The sequence below is a fragment of the Rhipicephalus sanguineus genome, chromosome 9 (genome assembly GCF_013339695.2).
Source record: "Rhipicephalus sanguineus isolate Rsan-2018 chromosome 9, BIME_Rsan_1.4, whole genome shotgun sequence".
Classification (NCBI taxonomy): domain Eukaryota; kingdom Metazoa; phylum Arthropoda; class Arachnida; order Ixodida; family Ixodidae; genus Rhipicephalus; species Rhipicephalus sanguineus.
The window spans coordinates 2,569,837-2,588,193 of record NC_051184.2 but is presented as its reverse complement, the minus strand read 5'-3'; the positions used below and the strand labels follow the sequence as shown (position 1 = coordinate 2,588,193).

Here is an 18,357-nt window from a genome sequence, read left to right as displayed (position 1 = left end):
CCCTGCGTGCTGAAATAGGCGAGTCCTTCCACTCTGATCCGCAATGCGCGCCACTCTGGGGTATCCAAAACTTACCACCGCATTCGACAACGATACTTCTGGCGAGGGATGTACCGTTACGTGCAGAAGTTCGTCCGCTCCTGCCTCGATTGCCAACACCGAAAACCTTCAACGCACGTGTCACCAGTCAGTCTACAACCATTACCTTGCCCTAACCATCCGTTTGGGCGCGTGGGCATCGATTTGTATGGACCACTTCCTCTGACCTCGGCTGTAACCGTTGGGCCATCATCGCCGTTGACCATCTAACGCGATCTGCCGAAACCGCTGCCCTCACAGCGGCTACAGCGTGTGATGTTGCCTCCTTCCTGCTACACCGATTCATGCTGCGTCACGGTCCACCCTAGAAGCTTCTCAGCGATCGAGGCCGTGTCTTCTTGTCGGAAGTCGTCGAAGCCATTCTCATAGAGTGCCATGCTGTTCACCGCAAAACTACTGCTTACAACCCGCAGACGAATGGCCTAACCGAACACTTTAACCACACGCTCGGCGACATGCTCTCAATGTATGTCGCCGCCGATCACACAAATTGGGGATGCCATTCTGCCCTTCGTCACCTACGCCTATAATACCGCCCCTCAGAACACTACTGGTTTTTCACCCTTCTTCCTGTTGTACGGAAGGCACCCGTCGCACGCCATTGACACGATACTACCCTACAAGCCAGATCCATCTGAGTGTGCGCCTATTTCTGACACAGCCAGGCTTGCTGAAGAGTGTCGCAAGCTTGCAAAGACCTTTACAACGCACGAACAAGAGCGGCAGAAGAGCCTTCGCAGTGGCACCACCACTTCTGAGTCCACGTTAGTCGCCGGAGCGCTCGTATGGCTCTCGGTCCCTACCACTGCAACTGGCCTCTCTTCAAAACTACTGCCGAAATACGAAGGCCCCTACCGGGTCATCGAGCGCACATCACCGGTCAACTACCTGATCGAACCCATCGAACCAGCTTTGGACATGCGCCGTCGAGGGCGCGACATAGTCAACGTGGAGCGCCTCAAGGCCTACTAACCCACTAATAGTGACAAGCTGTTAGGTCGCCGAACGGCTCCCTTTTAACCATTACGTTTATTGCAGAGAGTAGTGAAGACAGGACAAGAAGGGACACAGATAGGCGCTATCTTTTAAGTGTTTTTTGGACTCAGATCACACATATTTATAATTTAAAAAGAAAAACTTCAACATGCGCAGGCACAGCTGCGTCCAGGAAAAATAGTTATTTCTTTGACAAGTAGTGTAATGACACACTAACGTAATCTCGGCCAAGATTATGAATACTTGCTGACTCAATAATCAATGTAGTATAGTTTCTTTACTGTTTGGCAAACAGGCAATCGCTGCGTTTCTTTACATTGTTGCAATGTTCCCTGAATCTTTCCTTGAGATGTTGCCCCATTTGCCCTCTATAATGCTTACCCCATGATAGGAGTATCTGATAAACGGTACCTTATATGCAGGGCACGTAACGTGTCCTGTGATTCTTATTGCAGCCAAGCCTCTCCTCTGAGTATCTGGGTTGCTGCTTTTCCATAGTTTAACATGCTTATTTGAGGCCATGAACATTATGCTGATGATTCCGAGCACCAACCGTTCTTACATTGTTGAATATTCCGTGCAGATATGGCATCGTGGCAAACATTTTTCGACCATCAAGATTTGGCTTTTTTTTTTTTCTGGCTTGGCAACTGGAAGGTGGTTTTCTGGGTAGGGCATATGCAAACGATACAGCAAGGTGAACAGGATATCCTGCTTGTGTCAGGGGAGTTCTTTGGAATTAAGGCTTGTCCACAAGTAATAGGAACAGAAATTTTACTGCGTTAGCGAGCCACAGTGGCATAGGCAGAAATTCATTTCGGGGAAGAGGGCGAGTGGGGGCATGGGCCCGGTCTGCTACCCTCGCTACGCCACTGTCCAAGCAGTGTCAGACAATGCACCTTTCTACCATTATTGAGTGGGAGAAACTAAGAGGCAGCAATGGCTTGTTTCCCATCAGTTCGTATAACTAGCTCATGCACTTTTTATGCAAATGAAATTGTACATTCAGGAACCTGATATGGTACAATCCTTGCCCGGATGCTCGTGGGTAAGCACCAGTGGGTGTTAGTAATCATGTGCCAGTGTTAATATGTTAGTGGCTTCAGATTCGAAAGAACCTTTGTGGTATTTAATAAAGAAAGACGCAGTCATCCTCATATCTAAAACATTTAAGAACTTATGTGCTTGCATATTGTACTCAATAATCGTACTCAATAATCATGTTCCTATTTCTTGTGGACGAGGCTTGATTTCAAGAACTCGCTGGATGCAAGCAGGATATCCTGCTCCCCTTGCTGTATTGGCTGCAGAAGCCCTACTAAACAAACACCTTCCAGCTGCCAGGCCAAAGAAATGGCTAATCGTGATGGCCAAAATATGTTTGCCACTATGTCATACCTGCACGGGATATCCGACAATATAAGAACGGTTGGTGCTCGGGCAATCATCAGCATAGTGTTCACGGCCTCAAATAAGCGTGCTAAACTATGAAAAGGTTGCAACCCAGACACTCACTTGGCTGCAATAGGAATCACAGGACACATTATGTGCTCTGTAAGGAAGGCATCGTTTATCAGATGATGGGATAAGCATTATGTGGGGCAAATGGGGCAGTGTATCAAAGAAAGGCTCAGGGAAGACTGAAACATAAAGAAAGGCAGTGATGACTGGTTAGCTGAACACTGGAGCATGTGTGGTTGCTTCCCACTTTTTGATGAGAGTTTCATCGTGCGTATGCACAGCAACGAAACTACTACATTAAAATTGAGTCAGCAACTATTAATAATCTTGGCTGAGATTGCATTAGTGTGCCTTCACTATCTTTAACAAAGAAATAATTATTTTTCTTCGATAGAGCTGTGCCTGCGCACGCCCAATTTTTTTTTTCATGGCAGCTGCACCACAGTTTCATGGCAGCACAAACAACACAGATGTTCGATGGAAGATGGAGGAGGCTTGAAGAGACGAAAAAAATCTTCAAACGGTATGTCACTGCAGCCAACTCTTGTACGAGTAGACTTGCCTTCATCAAGATGGCAACATCAAGAATTAACAGTTGCTCCCTTTATGAAGACAACTCCAAGTTTCAAAACGTTGGCTCTAGCGACATCCCATGTTCAAAGATTACAAGCTCAACAATACAAACTATTCGACGTTCCATGTTCAAGGAATGCAAACTAAATAATATGCATTGCACTGAAGTGCAGAAGGTACGTTTCTCACTCCTAAGCTAAAGGCCAGTATATGCTGTATATCAATAGACCTTATGCAAAATTGCTGCCATCTGTTGGAGGTTTGACGAAGCTAACGATTCGGCACCATGTTGGAGGCTTGTGCCCGAATTCTATTGCTGTCGCCGCTATCACTTCTTGCTTGTATCCGCTTTGGTAGTCGGCAATCAGGGCATAAAAATGTCAGGCGGGCCTGTACACGTTACCGGCATTTCCTAGTTTTACGTTGACGGTTATTACGTGTAAAGAACCGCCTCACAGCGAGAAGAAGGTACAAGTTTGACACTGCGAGTCACGTGCAGGCCTGTCGTCGTCGATAATGAAGCTCTGCGCTAGGTTACAAATTGGCCTGTCTGTTTTCAGTGTAGCGAATAAAGCGTTGTTAGCTATCTGAATATCATGCTTGTATAATGTAGGATGGTTGGGAAGAGGCTTTATTTAGCGCGGCTAGGCGCAGCGATGACGGTAAGAAAGTGCAGTTGACCCAATTGAAAGCATATTTCATGAGGGACAGCCTATGTCGAGCCGACGTAGTGTCCATCTAATTTTAAATAAAACGTTGTCCTCTTTTTATCTTTGAAATAATATTATTTCGCTGTTGTAGTCATCCGACCTATGTTATGTACAGAATTACCGTGCGATTAAAATGCAGAAAATTGCGCATCTCATGCACGTGGAAAGTGAACATGAAAAGTGTAGTGTCTCCTAGAAGTAGATGCCGATCAGCTGGTATTTATTGAATATCCTTCCGATATGTGATCCTATATAACAGGAAACGCCAAGAATATTCGTGTTCACATTGTCGCTTTAGGGGCCTACTGGTGCTTTACAATTTAAACCCGTTGCGGCAAGGCAGTTTTGCTTCGCCGACTGAAACCGCCTCAGCGCGTAACCAGCGGTAGCGCACCCACGGTAGAATGTAGCACATTTCCCGGAACAGCATTTTATTTAGTTTCATAAGAAAAGTACCACGCACTTGAAGCACCTGTTAACATTTCATAGCAAACTGGAGTGTACAGAGGATTTTTCCGAAGGGGGGATCAGCTTTTGAGAGAACCTGATTTGCTCTTCCTGGGGTATAAGTTAAACAAAAAAAAGTAAGGGGTGGGGGCGGTCAGGACATCCGGGCAACCCGTCTGAACCTGGCAGTGATACCACATGAAATGCTTGAAAAATACGCATAGTGAAGAAATACGCACGCAAAGCATCCCATCAGACGCTACCTTGTTAAACTCCACCATCGAAAACAAACTACAAACAACACGCTCCAGCACAATCGGTCCGTCCGCTGCAAATCAATGACGCGCACGAGCAATCTGTCTAACATGTAATTGTTATCGCAATTTAATAAACACGCTAATATCAACAGCAGCGCAGGCATGCGCGAGTAGCCGCGATGCAGCTTTGAAGCTCGTACACGAAGTGGGTTTGTGCCTGCAGCAAGCACACGGTGCGAAAACTTTCTTGTTCTGGCATGACATGAAAGAGTGTTCTCTGATGAGTGCCGATGCTGTCACATACCACATATATTAACGGCGAACGGAAACACGGCGTTAGTCGTAAGCAGTAACCGAAGCAACGGAATGATCTGCTGATTCTCGTCGGCCACGAGGAAATGTACTAACATGGAGGCTTGGTTCCTGCAAACCTTCTTTCAGCATCCCAATTTCCTCAATCTCAGCAACACAGCACTCGAAAATATGTTGACATTTTCGTTCTTATCAGCCGCCACACGTTGATATGTACGCTCCTTGTCTACATGCGGAGCGCGCTTAGCCTTCAACATGGCGGAAATGCACACAGCGGCCGCTAGATGGCAGCAGATTTTGCATAAGGTCTATAGGTGCTATGTGTCCAAACTGTCGCAATCTAGTGATGAAAAGAAATGCCTACCACTCATTATGGCTTGCCCGGGCTTGCAGGAAGTATGCTCCTATCTTGTACTGCAATCTGTCCTCTGTGTCGGTGCCATGAACAGCTCTCATCGCTGATACATGCATAATAGATACCACAAGGAAATGTTGATTTTCACTCAAGACAAACCCAACCACACACAGATAATGAGTACCAAACATGTCCTCAGGCAAGTCTATATTCATATATTAAAGAGATCGATCCTTGAATGAAGGGATCAGGGTGCAATAAGAACAGGTATTAGTGGACCAGCCACTTGCAGACTACTGAAAGAGTGCCATTGCGTGTTCAACATTCACACATGTACACAGTAAGCAATCAGTCATGGGCACGTTACCAGTAAAATGTAACAGTGTTACTGTTACCTAAGCCAAAAAAGTGGGATAGGTTTCAAACAGGAGAAAGTGCCTCAGACAGGCTGGCCGACGTTTCCATAGGGGGACCTATCTTTATCGAAGGCACCTTGTCATCCTTGGCGTGTTAGTTTTAAAGGGTTAGTGTTGACGTCATGTCTAGCGGTGGTGCTTGTCGCTGTTGGTAATTGCTGCCTGGAAAGAGAAAACTAGAGAGAGGAGTGTAGCCCTTGCCACATCATTTCAAGAAAGTTTGCAACGGCGCTCAGGCCTCTCATCTCAGAAGTAAGGGGAGCTGCAAAGAAGGAAAAAGAAAAGCAAGAAAAAGGAGAGAAAAAAAGAAAAAAAAAATGGAAAGGGGGGGGGGTCTACTGAGCGAGAGCCGTCAAAGGCAAAAAAAAAAGAGTGGAGTATGAAAGCCACTTGGAAAGGCTGCAGAAGGGCGGCACGTCTAGCCCTCACAAAGGGCTGCAGAAGATGGTGGGTAAGGCAACTACAGGCGGGGAAAGCGGGCGGCGTACTTTTAAAAGCCCACATGTGGAATTTAAGTGATATTGAGAGGGGTGTCTGAAAAACACGTGCTTGATGGGTGAAGTCATTGGCTCTGTTAAAGTAACTGTTACAGTTACAGTTACAGAGTTTCCAAAAGTAACCTGTTACAGTTACACTTACTGTGACAAGTAACGTCGTTACTTTGTTGCAGTTACTGTGACGAAGTAACGTCGCTACTTTTCCGTTACTGTATAAAATAAATAATAGATTACAAACCAAACGATAGAATTCATTTATTAAATATGTATGAAGGCATGCGGGCAGTTAAAATTGCACGTGGTAAAACCCTAGACGAAGTAAACCTAACAGGGGGCCAAACACAAGCATTTGTTGTGTACACCTCATTTTGTTGCATCAATTTTGTTGTTCATGCACCGTTGGTGAAAAAGGGAATTTATTTGCAAATAATAATAACAAATGTCCTCTGATACTCAAAATGGAAAATGTGGTTGATGCACTAGAACGACAGCAGTATCATAGGTTGTTTATTAACGACACCCAGAAGCGCATGCAAATAGCAACGGAGAGTGTGTGACGAATGAAGACGACGTCCATTGTGTCTGTTCCATATATATGTTCAAGGTGTATCAGACCCTGTTCGGTTAGCTTTGCGTCCGCTGGGCATACAAACCGTTTCTAAGTCCCGTTATACTCTGGGGCATGTGTTCGCGAAACCCAAAGATTGCACACCTGCAGACGATCAGAGTAGGGTGATATACAAGCCCGATGCGGGCATTGCGACGCGACTTGCATCAGCGAAATGGGAATGAAAGAATCAACGAGGCTTAAAGAAGGCAAACGGGATTTTGTTAAAGCAACTCATGCAATGCATTCTAAGATGGAGCTTGTTTAGCACTTCCGGAGAACAGGGCATAGCTTTGACGTAAACACTGTGACGACGCTGGCTCGTGAACGAAGGTGAGGGGAAGGAACTCCTGGAATCGCGGTTCATTCGCCGCGACGCGTCGGCTTGCAATATAGTTACTGTATATGGCACCTTTAGGAGCCATGTTGTAGCATATATAGTAACTATAGTCGGATACAACTTAAGAAGTCAGGAGAGACTAAAGAAAAGAAATAGTCCCGCTCATGCACGCGCCGATGTTCTCCAAAGGCGAAGCCACCGCCATCCCGCTCATGATGTCCGTCCCGAGTGCGCGCCTATTGGTGCAGGCTTGTGTTCATCTGCCTTTGAGGAGAAAATGCCACTGACTTCTAAAGTTGTATCCGACTATAACATGCAACAACCACATTCCCCTACTGGTTTACACGGACGTATGGGACACTGGTCGATCTCCGCAAATTTTTTTCTTTCTTTCCTTTTCTTTTTCTTGTTGCCAGTGTATACTGAGGATGTCACATGCATAGGAGGCAAAACGTCCATGTGATTTTGTTAATAATTGTTGTATTAAGTTGGAGTAAACCTTTTACAATTAGTTTCAAAGAGGTTTTGAAAAATTACTTAGTTCACAGTATTTGTGCCTCTCAACCGTTTCGCGCTCTGCTGCTTTCTAGCCGTCCGAAGGAGAATATAAACTTGGCGTCGTGATGTTCCACCGGTACACCAAGAACCGAGCTAGGAGCTCAAGTGACAAAAAGGATATATATACGCCGGAAAAAAAAACTACTTGAATTTAGCAAGTTGTTCAGTTCCAACATGATTGACTTACGACATGTAGTTTACAAGTAAACTTAAGTTGTGTTAAAGACTGACTGCTGACCTCGGTCTTCTGCAGGGTAGATAATTCTCTAAGCGACCTCCACCCCTAAATTGGTAGGGGAGCCGTGCTGTGGAAAGATGAAAGGTGGAGAGGATATGGGAAAGTAACTGTAACGGCATTTCCCATTACAGTTACTCTGTAAAAAAGTAACAGTGTTACCGTTACAAGTTCCTATAAATTAAAAGTAACTAGTTACAGTTACAAGTTACCGAAAAAGTAACTAGTTACCGGTAACGCGTTACTAGTAACTAGTTATTGCCCAAGACTGTAAGGAATACCCGAAATATGCACATAGCCCTATGGGCGATCCACATGAAAATAACGATATGCACACTTTTATCAAAATATAAAAAAAATGAAAGAGTGTGCGTGGTCCATGTGCACTTGGTGTGAGGTGGGAATGAGCCATGCATATTGTATTGCATCATGAATGTAAGCCATTCAGGGAACAAACTTTTGGTTCTCTAAAGCGAATTCCCGTGTAGTTTGTCTTGTAGAGTTGAGCTGTCAATTTGATTTCATTTTAAGTTATGTAAGGCCTTCACAAAACCGATAATATTTTCCAACTTTCTGTGAACTTCTGGAAACATATATGAGAATTGAGATCTTTTTCTTTTAATTTATGACCTTACAAAGCTCAATAAACCCTAAATCACTGCATACTAAACCTTGGTTATGCATTTAAGTAAGAGAGCAATATTGGTACTATGCTGAGTAAAAAAAAGCGTGAAAATACAATAACTTAAAGCACCACACAATAAAGCAACATTCTCGCAACATGAGCACAATCTAAGTTATTTGTGATAGAGAACCTCGTGTGCTTAAAGATGCTAAGAAAAAATATATAATGGCAGAACACGAGCTCACGCATATTTTCTCAAACACACAATATTGAAACAAAGGGTAGCATGTGTTAGCTTAATTAACCTAATTGAATTGACATATTCGTCTACTAACACTATTTGATATAAACATATGCTTCTTCACATTAAGTACGCATTTGTTGGAGTGTGCACTTAGTACCAGTACGTAACGTAATTCACTCAAATACATTACTTCGAGTGAGCTCCTTTAAAACATTTATGAGGCAGCTAGGTTAAAATCCTAACCACAAAACAACTGCATGGATTTCTGGCGAAAAGCTCGGGGACGCAACCACGAAAACATATCCATCATCGTGTGCGCGTGTCAGGGCTGTGTGTTTTGCTATCACGTCAGGGGCGTAGCCAGAAATTTTTTTCGGGGGGGGGGGGTTCAACCATACTTTATGTATGTTCGTGTGTGCGTTTGTATGTGTGCGTGCCTATATACGCAAGCAAAACTGAAAATTTTCGGGGGGGGGGGGGGTTGAACACCCCCCTTGGCGACGCCCCTGTATCACGTCCCCAGTCTTGTGATAATTTTGCGTGTTATTGCCGAGTTTGGTGAACTCTCGCATCACCACAGTGAAAACATTATGGGACGACCCCATGTGTTTAAAGCACACACTTTCTAACGGCGACAAGGGATTCTAGAAACACTCTCAAGCGATGATCTCGTACAGTAAACAGTCAAGGAATAACAGCACAACGACACGAGGCCTGCATGATCGAAGCATAAGATTGCGTAGCGCAATGCGCATCCTTCAAACATGTCATTTATGGTGGTGTATATAAGAGCACCCAAAGCACAAAACATACCAGCCTATCGGGTATCTGTTGATCATCCTCGCTGTGCCAACACGACGGTTCCTGCAAACAGTTTCCATGCAATGAAGTAACAAAGTTACGTAGTTCAGCGACCTTTTTCAACTTACCCAAGTTTGGCACAGTCGCTCGTCAAAAGGTTCAAGCTTCCGCTCCTGTGGAACCGCGGTCGCCGCTTGTCAAAACACTCGGACGCGGATTGTCTTCGGAAGTACACTCGATCACTCGATCAACGTGAGTAATCGATGAACGAAGCAAGAAAGCACTTTTGAGCGCGGACACAAAGCTGTGCGTCCCGTGAGGCTGTGTTGAGTGGCAACGAACAACGACCATCATCCGCCACTGGATCAAGGCAGGAGAACGCCCCAACACGCGGAAAATGCCCAGTCGACGAATGTCGCGTACGATAAGCACGCAATAAACGCACACAATACACGATAAACATGTAAGCGCGGCACATATGTGTTCACGGGAAGCTGGTGGCCTGGTGGTGCTCCGGCAGTACGAGACCTGTTGCAACTGTTAGCTTACAGTCTAAACCAAAAAGAATGTAGGTGGCAGCAGTGTCGTGATATGCTACAGGCCATAATTTTTATTAAAAATAAAACGTATTTGTGGCTTTTCACACAGGCGAAGGTCAGGGAGGCGGGGCTCTGTATATAAGCGTTGCGTCCGCCTTTCGCGTCGGGCCCCATATAAGCGTTGCGTCCGCTCGAGCCATTTCCGCCTCGGGCTCCATATAAGCGTTGCGACCGCTCGCGGCCGCATATAGCGGGCCCAATCCGTCACCGCAGAATTTGTCACGCTTAATGGCGATTGAAGGGCCGCTTATATGCAGTACGTTGTGGTGGAATAAAAATGGGCCGTTTATGTGCCGGACGTTATACGGTACTTGAATAAGAGTGTACCAGTAGACTGACTACATCGCTGTTGGGTGACGCTAGCGGTCATTTTTTCACGATTTTCAACATCAAATTAAAAATATAATTCTTTCTTATGGGGCAAAAGCATGCTCGTTGCCGCCGATGTAACGAACGATCTTCTCATTTTCACCACAATCAGACAAAAATTTCCAAGCGGTAGACAGTCCCTTTAAGCCCATTGGCTACGTTTGCTATCTAGATGAGGAGGAATTGTCAACACGGCAAGATACTCAATCTTTTTGTTCAGAGCTTTCGCTGGTTATAATACGTACCACATCAGTTGATTCGCGAGTAATAAAAACGCCTTCGAACTCGCTGAGTAGCAAGCCTATAGTGAACTAATTTGGTATATTAACAGCTATAGGTCTGTGCCGCCCTGCACGTTTACCCGAATAAATAGTACCGCAAACACGATTAAACCACGTGTCTGTAGTTTGCAACATGGGCTGAGAAAAGTAGTTAGACTGGCAGCGTTGTAGCGAAGTCGTAGCCGAGTGGGTAAGGCGATGATCTCGATAATCAATGGAACTGACAGAGCATGCAAGAAGGTTACCGCTTGCTTCTTTCGGCACAAATGTCTTCATCGAAAAAATGAGCAGGTGCCTCAAAATTTTGCTAAAAACTGATTGCTTACCAATTCATCCCGGGCCTTTCATCCCTTTCATTACTCATAATTATGTTGATGATTATTACGACATAAGTGCTTCATGTTTTTAATTATTATGCTTACAAAAGATTATTTTCCGTTGCTGTTTTTTTTCAGGGAGCTGTGTGTATAAAAATCATACATTCAGACATGAAATCGATGTCAATGGCACTTGTGAGAGGCTTACATGTTACCAAAGGAGTAATACAGTTACACTGATGGCGTGCGTAAAACTGCAGAATTTTTCTCTTTTTTTTCTCTCTGTGTGGACATTTCGGCTCTACTTCTTGGCTTTTGCAAGTTGTGGCTTTTCGTGGCCTTTTCAAAACGAAGACAGGTATAGGAGATGTTGGTAATGTTGGCATCTCATTACAATGCAACTACGCTGGAAAAATAAAAATTCCCGCTAATTAGCGTGTTTGCATATGCCACTGTTCAGAATAGTAGCTAATTTAAAGAAAACTTACGCCATAATTTAGAGCCGCATATGATAACTATGCATTGTTTTAATCGCCACCCGTCCACAGCCGCGCTTGTGTGCTTCACGAGTGACCTTAAGCGTTCATTTGTAAAGGTGGTGTTCGTACATATCGTATATTGTTCATTGTCACGAGTTCGAGTACAGTGCGGCGCACTAGTGTGGGCTTAGCACAACTTCGTCTTTCTGTTCAATGTATCTGGAAAGATGGTGCGTAATACATCTATAGCGTTGTAAAAGAACACTTTATCCAATGCTGGGTTGAAGCGCCGTGTTCCATCGCCGTAGCTGAAAGCCATAGTCAATAAACTAAATTGCACAAGTGCAGCTATCGCGATGAAGTCACCATTTGGAACACTTGGCGCCTGCATCAAGCGCAAGTTTCTCGCCGTTATGACAGCCATATGTCGGCAAAAAAAAGTGGAGCTCACTCAGACTCAGTGAACTATACTTTACGCTGAGGGCTCGCTCCGGCTCAAACTCATCAGAATATTACTAAGCCGGACTCGGTCAGACTCACGGCCCGGTCTGAGTCGAGTGAGCATCAATGAGTCGGCTCATGAGTTAGTTTGCCGACCTGTAAGGAAAAACCACTGGCGTAGCCAGGAGCTATAGGGGGCGCTCCAGTATTTTTCACTTTTTCATGCGTATATATACCCGCACACATATAAACACGCGCACGAACATACGTAAAGGGTGATTAATCTCTCCCCGCCCCCAGAAAACATTTCTGTTTACACTGTAAGAAAAAAAAGAGTGTGTGTGACTCTTTCCAGTGAGTCCTGACTTACCACGTATACGAGACATACGGGAACTCTATTTTTGGCTGAGAGTCAGTGCACTCTAGGATGGAGTAGTGCAAGGACTCTTATCTGAAGGATCATATTACCACTGCTGAGGGAGTGAGACGACCCTTACCAGTAACTCTCCTAAGTCGGTCAAAGGACACACACTAGGCTCAAGTGGCTCTATAAGTAATTTAAGTTAGTCAAGTGACTCATGCTCTAGTTTCGCGCGAATACTGTTGGAAATAGTGCAGTATTCATTTTAAGCAAGTCCAATAACATCTACCGTTGTGCCAGTGACTACAAAAAAGAATACTGGAATTCTAGCATTATTTTATGAATTTCATCAAGAGAACTCGCACATCTTTTCCTGCAGAGTAAAACAGAAAGTGTGAAAAGATGGTTTGTGATTACAAATTAAGCAGTTGAAGAAGGCCTTGTTTACGTGCTTGTGTGGGAATAGCAAACTAAAGTGTGTGACTGCGATGTGCAAGGTGTCATATGCTGTAAAAAACACTGCAGAAGTCAGCATCATGTTTCCGTTTTTATTCATTATGATTAGGAATAAATGAAAAAGTAATAATGGATGGGCGCATCAGACTTGTCACTTGCTATATTGTTGTTCCTGTTCATCGTGAGCAGCCATGAAAAACGGTATGTGAAATACAGGATGTAGTATTATTATCAGGAAACGCAAAAAATCGCTATAAGAAGAAAGTGAAACGTGTCGTCACAGAAGTAGTTGATTGGTTTAGTGCACTGGTATATCAGAGCTTGAATAATGTCTATTGTTGTTTGGCAGATGTAGCACCACCTGATGTGGACGCACTCACGTTCACGCATAGTAAAAAACACTGCACCACAGCTCCATACCGACGACTAACCCTAGCGGTAGCTGAAGTTCTTAACATATACGTGGACACCGCATATGGTGAATCCCGCGCAAATATGGCATCAACAAGCACATAATAAACACTGATACTCGGTATGCACTCCTCCAAAGCGTCGTGAAACGCGGAGAGAAACGCTACGCGCGTTGTGTCTTCCCTCTAGCCTGGCAGTTAATTCTCACAGGGCGAGCGGGAAACGCGGTGCGCGGCACCCAGTCGAGCGTCGGAGAGCTATTTTTTGATATACATGGACGGTATCAGCGAGGCTTGGGCTGAAGCCACCTTCTCGCCGTGTATTAAACGAAATTACACTTCTATTGGAAACGCGCCGAATGGGACGGTCGCAGCAACGGCGCGTTTTTTTGTTTTGTTTTTCGAGCCTGGTGGCACACATGTCACCACCCCGTTATAAAGAGTACTCCCATGGCATCCATCCATCCATCCATCCATGCAAGAGCACTGTGAGAGGAAAGTTTGCAAGAGAAAAGGCGCGTTTGTGTAGCCCCCGTTATTTGTTTGGCGGTACCTCAGTGGGCTAAACAAAAAAGGTTAGGCGAGCAAAGTGATGTCGACGTGATAGTGGTTCCAACTCGGCTCGCTGCTTTAATGCTGTGACACTCGTGAAGCAGGAGTAATCGGAAGAGATGAAGCGAGCAGCACGGTTTTGCAAGGATTCAGTGTTGTTGATGACATATGCTTGATCAGGATCTCATATGGCAGAAGCATATTCAATCTTTGGGCGGATGAGTGTTATGTAAGCTAGCTTTATTAAGTGGGGTGGGGCATGCTGGAGGTTGCGCTTAAGACTGAATACTCGGTTAGCTGATGCTAATACAGTGTTAATATGGGAATGCCAAGTGTAATCAGACTGAAGACGGACACTAAGGTACTTGTAGGTTGATGTAAGTTCAATGCTAACAATATTGAGTAAAGGCTGATTCACACCGGCGACTAGCAACCGTCGCGCGACCGTTTGCGACCGGTGGTCAAAAAGCGACTCAAAGCGACCGACGTTCACACCTGCGTGCGACCTATATGGGTCGCCACATAGAATTCACGTCTGCTCGTATACAGCTCGCATTGCCGTTGCCCCGTAAAATAGGCTGACGTCCTGTTCCTGCCCATCTGATTGGTTCAGAGGTTTGCGACTGCAGTCGCGCGACTGAAAAATCGAGCAGCGAGCGACTGAGCCAAAGCAGTCGCTTTGCGACCAAAACGGCCATTTGCGACCGTTTGCGACCAGTTGCTTTGCGACCAACTTAGTCGCGCGACCTTTGCCAGTCGCCGGTGTGAACGAGCCTTAAGTATGCTGTAGGAAGTAGAGTGGAATGGTTAGTGAATGCCATTAGCTTTGTTTTAGATACATTTAGGGACATTAGCCATGAGGAGCACCAAGTTGTCACTTCCTCAAGGTCAGTTTGGAGGGCAAGTTTGAAGGATTTCGAGGGATCGCCTTCAGTGTCACTGAAGGCGGTCAGCATCATTAGTAATTTTTCTATATGTAACACAACCATCTGCGAATAATAGATTTTCAAATTGCAATTTATTTTTCTATTTCAATAAAAAAGATACACCGTAGTGGGGACCTGCGGATTACTTACGACTATCTTAGGTTCCTTAACGTTTATGGATATGGGATTACAATGGCGTTTTTGCATTTAGCCTAATCTAAATGTGGTTTTTCTGGTGGGTATTGAACCCGCGTCCCCTTGCTTAGCAGCGACACGCCATACCCACAAAGCGATAAGAGTGTCCTACGCACAAATGTGGGCCAACATAAGCTGTAGCAAAGTAACTGGAATGAGAAAGCTGTCGTCGTGCCTGTTAATCTATTTTTCAAGGAACTCTCAAACTGCAAAAATAGGCATTTCTTGAGGCTAATGAACTTGCTTGATTTATTAAAGGAATACTTGCTGATCAACTCCTTCGTAGCCAGTGGCAATGATAGAATGTAGAGGAAAATTTAGAATCTGATGACTACCTCTGTTGATCTTTAAGGTCGTGAGGGACATGTCAACAACGCACGTCGACAAGGTTGACAGTAACATTCACGCAAACTTCATTACTTTTATTATACGCGAACACACAGATTTATACAGCTACATTCGCGCCTTCCCGTACGCTTTCCACTGAGACGCTGTCTCGTGCACTGTCTGCATAAAGTCTCACAATTCTGTTCACCATCTACTGAGTGTTTGTCACCAAGTCGTATGTTGGCATGTTTTGCGAATAGTCCCAAGATCCTGATAAACGGTAGCTACGAAGCGAAGCCCGTTCGCGCCGTTGCGATAACAATAGTTGAGCATCGTTCCGTGCCGGTCGGAGTCACTATAAGTTTTTTAACGCGATAGCGTTAAAGAGCTCGCTCCGCAGAAATTCCGGTGTCGGCGTCGTTGGTTGTGAGTGAAAAATCATGATCTTGTCCGTGACAGAAAAAATAAACAATAAAATACGGCACATCCCACGCACTACGGGAATCGATGTAATGCGAAGCAGCCGGCAGAGAGCTACTACATCGCCTTGTTTGTCTTTGAGAGAAGTGAAGTCATTCATGCCATGGCATCTAGTTCACTATATATCGCATGTTTGACATACATGCATGCATGTACAATCCGGTATATGTCATGCTAATGAAACGTATATTCTGGAATATACAATGCATGACCTGTAATTTATGTTCATCACGCACTAGTTTCATGCCATACCAATGTTGGTATATATCCAGTTAACAAAACGGCCGGAAGCGCGCCATGACGCTGTCATATAAATCATGTCGTACATGACATGCATGTCATGATACCACCTACCATTTATGTTCCCCATACAGTCGCGTCGCGCAATGCTAATATTGGTGTATATAAAGCTAGCCAAACGGCCGCGAGTGCACCATGAGGTATCATGTAAATCATGTCGCATATGACATGCAAGTCATGGTTTTCATGTTGCCACCTCTCATTTACGTTCGTCATGCAGTCGCGCAATGCCAATTTTGGTGTATATAAAGCCAGCTGAACGGCCGCCAGTGCGCCATGAACGTTGTATGTAAATCATGTCGTACATGACATGCTTGTCATGATTTTCATGTTACCACCTCTCATTATGTTCGTCATACACTCTCGCCACGCAATACCAATTTTGGTGTGCATCAAGCAAGCGAAATGGCCTCGAGGGGACCATAAGTGTAGCATGTAAATCATGTCGTACATGACTTGCATGTCATGATTTTCACGTTACCACCTTTGATTTACGTTCATCATACAGTCTTGTCGCGCAATACCAATATTGGTGTACATCAAGCAAGAAAAATGGTCACGAGGGCACCATGAGCGTGGCATGTAAATCATGTCGTAGATGACTTGCATGGCATGATTTTCAAGTTTCCACCTCTCATTACGTTCATCATACAGTCGCGTCGCGCAATACCAGTTTTGATGCATATCACGCGAGCGAAACGGCAGCGATCGGACAATGAACGTGATGTGTAAATCATGTCTTACATGACTTGCATGTCATAATTTGCACGTTAACACCTTTGATTTACGTTCACCATACAGTCTCATCGAGCAATACCAATTTTGGTGTATATCAAGCGAGCTAAATGGCCGCGAGGGCACCATGAGCGTAGCATTTTAGTCATGTCGTACATGACTTGCATGTCATGATTTTCACGTTACCACATCTGATTTACGTTCATCATAAAGTATCGTCGCGCAATACCAATTGTGGTGTATATAAAGCCAGCGATACGGCTATCGAGTGCACCATGAGCGCAGCATGTAACTCATGTCGTACATAACATGCGTGTCACGATTTTCATATGAGCATGTGTCCGTTATGTTCGTCATACAGAAATGTCTCATTATACCAGTTTTGGTATGTATCCAATCATTTAAACGGCCACGAGCGTCCTGATACCATGTAATGTAAATCATGCTGTACATGTTATGCGTGTCATGATTTCCACATTAGGACCTGTCACTTGTGTTGGTCATACACTGGACCCACAGGCTAGACCTGTCGGTCCCCACGTGGGTAAGAGCCGGGTGGGCGAGGGAGACACTCTTCTCCACGTCTGTAACGGACCTCAATGAAGTTGTTCTTTCTCTCACGTCACGCCAATTACGGTATATACCAAATTAACGAAACGGTAGCAAGAACCACAAGACTATGGCATGTAAATCATGCTGTTCATGACATGCATGTCATGATTTTTATATCGTGACCTTTCATTCATGTTCACAATACGGTCATGTTATGTCATACCAGTTTTGGTATATATCCCATTAACGGAAACGGCCAGGGGAGCTCAAAGTCGTAGGCGGCTAGATAGATAGATAGATAGATAGATAGATAGATAGATAGATAGATAGATAGATAGATAGATAGATAGATAGATAGATAGATAGATAGATAGATAGATAGATAGATAGATAGATAGATAGATAGATAGATAGATAGATAGATAGATAGATAGATAGATAGATAGATAGATACGCTCAAAGTCGCAGAGGATGCGTAGGCAAACAGAAAAAAAATGGCGAATTGAGAATAATCGTTATCTGTAATCCATAGAGTTGACGAATTATTAATAATCGTTAAAATTGGCAATAATCGTAAGACGTTATCTGGCTAAGTGTGAAGACGGGGAACAGCGCCAACTGGAAGCAATTTTTGTTCCTGTGTAACAGCATTCGAGGTCAAAACTGCCATGTCGGCCTTCAGATAGGAAGTGGCAGATAGGCAGGGGTTCTGACATAGTGCCGTGGGCTGCGCAATACTGCTCCACGGCCCGCATGCGGCCCGCGGGCCGCATGTTGCCGACCCCTGGTTTAGCCGATCATCAAGAGTTGTTAATTGTGCTCACGCAAACACCAATGTCATATTTTTTTCTGTTGTAACTAAAGCATCAAACATTTTGACCATCATTGCTGTTCTTCCTGCCATGACGAAGTTGCTTAAGAAAAATAGAAAAATCACCTTTTTAATACAGTGCTTGCTTTAGAGCTGCATTTCTTATATCTATAACGTAGAATTTCAGGCCCGTATTAAAGGGACTCTAAAGAGCAAAACGATTTTTCTCGCAT

The 18,357-nt window shown here is 44.5% G+C and overlaps 1 long non-coding RNA gene across 1 annotated transcript; it reads right to left on the bottom strand.

The window, feature by feature from the left end:
- Positions 1-5,234: 5,234 nt before the first annotated feature.
- LOC125759739 (uncharacterized) lies at positions 5,235-9,980 on the bottom strand. The gene is made up of 3 exons (XR_007417374.1): positions 9,662-9,980; positions 9,546-9,596; positions 5,235-5,313 (listed from the first exon to the last, which is right to left on the bottom strand). It is a non-coding gene; the product is annotated as an uncharacterized LOC125759739 (long non-coding RNA).
- Positions 9,981-18,357: the final 8,377 nt, after the last annotated feature.